Source organism: Centroberyx affinis, unplaced genomic scaffold (genome assembly GCF_046629955.1).
Source record: "Centroberyx affinis isolate AG114_WGS23_722 - 3 ecotype Tasmania unplaced genomic scaffold, CSIRO-AGI_Caff_v1 ptg004153l_1, whole genome shotgun sequence".
NCBI classification, from domain to species: domain Eukaryota; kingdom Metazoa; phylum Chordata; class Actinopteri; order Beryciformes; family Berycidae; genus Centroberyx; species Centroberyx affinis.
The window spans coordinates 81,682-88,238 of NW_027281918.1; positions in this window are offsets into that span (position 1 = coordinate 81,682).

Consider the following 6,557-nt stretch of genomic DNA (forward strand, 5'->3'; position numbering starts at 1 on the left):
ACGCATAATCACAATACAGGGACCCTAGGTTACCCCCATATATTAATTGATCAAGACCTTTAAAAAATATTTTATAGATGATTGTTGTATAATGGTCACAGCACAATTTGATCAAATGAATAAATGCAAAATTGATGCACTTGTGATTGTTTTGTATTAGGACAATACTAGGCAGCATGAATGACTGTAAATTAACTAGAACCTTGATTGGTACTCAAGCATTCTCGATACAAAGTATTCTGTACTTGTATTGGTTCTGAAAAAATGTGTCGATACACATTTGGGAGAATACAAACCTGTCGTTACAATTCATCTTAACAGCTAGAAGAACTGACAGTGTTTCCCTAGCAGTGGATAGATGTTACGGGCCACTTTGGTTTCGCTGGAGAGTTTTATTGTTATGTCAGTGGTGGAAATGCTGTTTCAGCTGCCTTTCCAGCCCACCAAGAAGTAAAACCTCTGGGGCAAATCGGTGCGCTGAAACTCCCTCCGACTCTCTGTATCTCCTTCTGTCTCCTCATACATTCCCACAGTCCGCCTTCACTTTATCAGATAGTACCAATCATAAAATGCAGATTGGCCTTGCCATGTCCTCTAATGTAAGGACAAGGACGTCTCTTAAGGACACCTGCCAGTCGGTGGTCAAAGGAGCACCAACGTGAAAACCTTTTATTGTTCAGGCTGTCAGATGTGATGAGCCAACGCCGTCAATCCGTCTCTTTATCAACTCGGATACTTTTATTTTTATCTTCATCTTTGTGATCTGAGCACCGTTTTTATGATGTGCTATCTGTGCGATCCCTCTTACACCGTCATTCAGTCTTAATCTTATCCTGTTTCACACTTTTGATTGAGCGTGATTGAGCGTTTCACACTTTTGATTGAGCGGATATAGTCGCTTTGGCTTTGTTTACTGGCCCAGGCTGTATTTGCAGTATGGTGGGGCCCTGTTGAATCACTGTCACCCCAACCCTGGCCTTGTTTATGTTTTGATTCCCACTGAAGACATTTTTGCACTTTCAATGTATTGTCAGACCTTTTGTGTTGGAGGGACTTGACAGTATGTGACAGTTTAACAGTTGTTTTAAGGCTGTGAAGGGCTTGTACACTTGAACTCAATTAAAACAAACCAGGGTTTTGATTTACAATGGATTAAGAAAGTTGCAAATCTTCTGAATTGGGAACTGGGGCTTTAACCTGCTGCTTTGTTCTCCATTGCTTTATTCCTTCACTCTCCTTTGTGTCCTCTCTTCCTCTCTTCATTAACATGCCAGGCCTTCCTTGTGAATAAGAATTTGTTTTAGTTGCGATGTGCCTGGTTGAATGAACATTAAATCGAATCTACCTCCTCTCTTACCTTACTTAATTGTCCTTCTTCTCTCTGCTTTGACTGACAGTTCGACAATTCCGAATTGTGTACCGCTGTCTTTCTGCGTATTGTGATCGTTGACCCCAGTAAAGCAGAGGTGAAGCTGTAAGGTTTACTTGCAGGAGAATGAGTGTGTGTGGCTATAAATAACCCTCTGTCCTTCTATGTGCATGGCAGACTGTTTACAAGGTGCTAAAGGTGGCCGCAGCCAGGTGCTATCTCTCGCTGTCCTCCACGGTTTAGCTGTGTGTGTGTGTGTGTGTGTGTGTGTTGCTGTTGTCTAAACAGTGCCGTCCATCAGGCCATAGGGGCCATGTTCCCAGAAATGTACTTTCAGTGTCTGTTTTATCCTGACACCTGCAAGCAAACCTGTTGATTCTGGATGTGTATGAGTCTTAAAATTGGTGTGTGTGTGTGTGTAGAGTACATGCAAAGCTCCTTGAAGTTGGCAACCACCGGACGTTTTGTATTTCAACATTCAATCATTTGTTTATTATAGCAGAAATGGAAATTTGCCTTTTTGTTTTGGGATGGAGGCGCGACCGTATAAGTCTAAAACAAACGGCAAGATGAAAAGGGAAGTGGCGTCTCTGTGGCATGACAGGGAAGAGTATGTATTAGGGTGTGACCGGTTTTTGAAGGCCGGTACCAATATTTTTTAGTTTAATTTTTAAAACTGCTGATAGTTGATATTTTTTGTGCTGATCTTGGCATATGGTGTTTTCCCTAAAATAATATTCTTCTCATCCTCTGAAACAGTATTTAGACCACTATGGGACACTAAACTGTCCACTGACAACCAGGATGATGATAATAATAACCCATATACCCTTATGCATATGGGTATTGTGGTGTTGATGATGTTGATTATTATTACCGTTATTCATTTTATCAACCATTGAATTGCCCATCAGCACTTCTCTCGCTGCTCAAGTCATCCTCAATTTTCTGCTTGGCTCGTTCCTGAAGATTGATTGGCCCGTTGAGGCGCGCTTGAATACCTCGCTGCGCTGTGACTGGTGGCCAGGAGGAAGTCATAAGTGCTTCCTCTTCCTGTCCGCTGCCCAGGGGCATTGTGGGAGGGGGAGCCGTTGTCTGGGCGGTGTACAGGACTGAGCGCTTCCTGTCTCTATTGCTGCTGACTTGGCGTCTTGGTGGGGCGTGTGTGTGTGTCTGTGTTGAAGAGTATGTAGGTGGGGTGGGGAGTAGGGGGTCAGTGTGTGAGTGTATGTACGTGTGGGCGTGGGTGTGTTGGGGTCACAGTAAAGAATGGGGCTTAGCCTGTCTGCAGCCAATGGGGAGTCGGAGTTCATTGCCAACAGTGTGTGTGTGTGTGTGTGTGTGTGTGTGTGTGTGTGTGTGTGTCCAAAGTAAGGACATTTTGCCAGTTTCCACTTCTATATGGGGTTAGGTTAGGATTAGGTTTAAGGTTAGGATTAGGTTTAAGGTTAGGGAATGAATGTAGTCAATGGCAGGTTGTCATAAGGATAGAAGCAGATGGGTGTATATGCATACACATTAATGCTTTATTTTTTACGTCTTTTGAATTATTTAACAGTCACTCATGGGGTGAAGGCTACATTACAGTATATTAATACTGTGAGAGAGATCCACTGTCACTCTTGTTGCTGGCACTGTGTTTCAGTCACTCATTAGGCTTCCAGCAGACTGACCTGTAGGCCGACCTTTGACTTTTAGGCAGGGTGGAGGCCCAGACGGGGCAAAGGCCCAGGTCATTATCAGTTAAAACAACAGTAAGCGCCTCTTTTCGGCAACACTGCACTGGATCTCTCCCTGCCACTGTCTGGGTTGTCTGATGTTCCTCGTCCCCTTGTCTTGCTAGACTAGTTTCTGCATCCCCCTACTTCTTTCACCAAGTCACTTTAGCTGTATCTGATTTACGCCGGGTAGGAAACCCTACATGGAAGACGCCAAAGTAGATGGAAGCAGAGGCAAAGCCAACCAAAAAATTTGACAAAAAGTTTAAAATATAGAGATGAGCAGAGCTGGAGAAGAAATCGAAGGCAACAGCAACTGGATGGAAGTAACATCACTGATGTTGATTCATAATGTTAGCTAATGTTACCAAGCTACGTCATGTTGTTAATTGAGTTATAATCATCTCCAAACCAACTAGGTTGAATTCTTAATGTCACCGTTAACAGCCTTTCTTACTACTAGCAATATACTAACATTGTACTATTAGCAATATGCTAACATTATACTTCATATCCTTAGTGGCTCTTCTTTGACAGTCAAATTGTTGATGTTAGCTGTGTCTGCTAGCTAACACTAGCATAGGTGACTTTAGCTGGTTAAAACTACAGCTGTTAAAAACTAGTTATGGATGTACCCATCAATCTGGTTGTTGCTGCCTTTGATTTGGACCTTCTTGGATAATTTGGTCTCTAGCTGTGCTCATCTCAGCTGGCAGTAATTTTGGTGCATATTGTAATTAATTTTTGTCCAAAGACGAGTTGAGTTTGTCTCTGTTTCCATCTGTCTTACTGTCTTCTGGGTAGGGTTTCGCAGCCCGAGTATGCTATAAATCAAATATGGCCGCCATTTGAATAAACCAAATTTTCTCTGGTAGAACGCTTACATGTTTATGTGGTTGTTGTTATCTGATACCAGTCCATTTAGCTCAACAGACTTACCGTAGTTTGATGTACTATTAGATGTATTATTGTTGAGGCAAGTAGTTCGTTTAGAATTTATTGGGCAATGTTGTGAACTAGGTACAAGCAAAGATTCAGGTACAAGGTAATGGAGGCGACTATAGTTCTGTTCAGCCAAAACACCTTGTAACCCAGTCACATATCCACTCTCACCTTTTTTCCTTGAACATCCAAGCTAGGATTTTACATCGGTGCTCTCCTAAAATGGCACAAGAGCTAGTTACATCATACCCTGTGCATTGGTAAATCATGGATTGTCTTGGGAATGGTCAAAACAAACACTTAGAGCTTTGATTTGTTATTTATCCCTATCTGTTGGTAGATAATCTATAGTTAAACCCTGAGATTAATGACAATATCTAGGTGTACGTGGACGCTTCTTAAACAACTTTTGTCTTTCTGTACGCGCTACTGAGTTTTAAGGGTTTTTTTGTATTTCTGTGCTTGTGTGCATATTTAACCCTTTTATTTATAGTTCTTCCTCTCACCTCCTGTGTATGTGCGTTTGAGAAAAGTGTGTGTCTTTGTGTGTCTGCCAAAGAACAGCTCCTTCTCCTTCCCAAGCTCCTGTATCGAACACCTATGAACACCTACTGGCTGTGTGTGTCTCAGAGAGAGCGTGTTTATTGAATACCTTACCTAATGCCCTTGCTCTAACATATTCTATGTGTGTGTGTGTGTGTGTGCGTGTGTTTCCAGATGTATGGGCGCTACACCCAGGAGCTGGGGGTGTATGCCAAAGAGGAGGCAGCTCGGCTGAGGGAGGGCAGCCAGAGGCGGTCGGTCAGCGAACGAAGCCGGACCCTGGACCTGCTGGAGTACGACAAGGGACGCTGCGCCAAGTGTCGCAGTGAGTGCTGTATTGATTATCTGTCATTTCCAAACAAAAAGAAATCGAATTCAACATGCATTTTATGTCAAAACTTTCTCAGTTTTCACTTTCTTGAATTGGGACCGGTTGAATTGAGAGTGAATTGACACCAACGCTGCTCATGGACTCACAGGAGGAAAAACTCTGTCTAATAATAGTATTATAAGTCTGATACTAAAAGCACACAGAAAAAGAAGTGGTCTTTGGTTAGGGAAGTGTTTCTAGAATCGTAATGACTCACTGATCCCTCAGATTTGTTAAAATAAAAACCTAGTAAATCTAGTAAATCAGAATGTAGTTCTTCAAAAGTTCTTCTAAGACTACTGATTCGGGGCATTTCATACTTTCTTGAACAGTTCTTTACAGCACCATAAAGGGTCTATGTAGAACCACTTGAACATGGTGCCATAGAGAACCATTCAAAAGGTTCTTTATAGCACCAAAATGGGTTCTGCTGTGGTACACAACTGAAGAACAACTTTCTGGTGCTATATAAAACCTGTTTTGAGAACCATTTTAGAAAGGTTCTCTATAGCACCATGTTCAAATGGTTCAACATAGACCCTTTATGGTGCTGGAAAGAACCATTTTGAGAAAGCATGAATTCTCAGAATATCTTTATTTTGACAAATGGGGTTCGTTAAAGTTCCATATACATAGAAACATGACCCTAACCAAAGAATCCTTAGAAGGACCCTCCTTTTTTCTGTATGTACTTGTGTCAAAATAATAAAATATCATGTCAGTATACACACACTACCTCAAAACAGTACCTCAGCACTAGAGGACATGAATCCAGGGAAACCCAACGGCAAACCCAAATCAATGCAGAACATAAGTATCGCACTACCTTCGTTACTATCAAATAAAATCCGCCTCCGATCACGCTCTCTGCCCTTCAACGTTAATGCAATTTGCTTCTTGGCCAGCGGCTCCTTATCTTTTCCTTTTATATCTCCTCCTGTGTGATATACGGGGCTTGCCGGTGACATTTCCAAGCAATCGATAATCAGGTGTGCCTCGGAATAGAGTGGTACTGAAAAGGTCTGTAGCGGTGTTTCGCTGGACTCTCCAAGTGTATTTCAATGCCGCTGAACACCATATTTTAACACCAGTTGACAGTGTTGGGGCTTATTCGATACAAGCTGGACTCTCTCCAATTTCTAAGCACTACCTACCTCTAATGGGACCAAACACCTAGACCGCTCCAATGTTAAGTCAATGATGTTATTAGCAGGGTTCGCTCTGGCCATGGGATTTATGGGGCGGAATGTGTTTTCCAGCTTGTTTCCCACATCCGTTACATTGGATGGTTTCCAGCCCGACTGGAAACCATCGACTTTTCTGAGCTGAAAAAAAAACGTTATTAATAAACCAGGAAGGACTCACTTGTTTAGGTCAAGGAAGCGCTCCGACTTGGTTAAGGAAAGTCATGGAACAAGTCGTGAAATTTTCTATCAGGGCCACAGTGGGAACTGTATTAGGACAATAGCGGAGTGTAGCTCTATGTGCCTCATTAGAAGAGTTGGGGGGTACGCTCCATATACCTCTTCTGCGCCGCTGCCCAAAGTCACCCAGTCGCTACCTTTTTTAGAGTTCAGAATAAAACACCAAAGGCGCTTTCCTGTTCTACAATTGA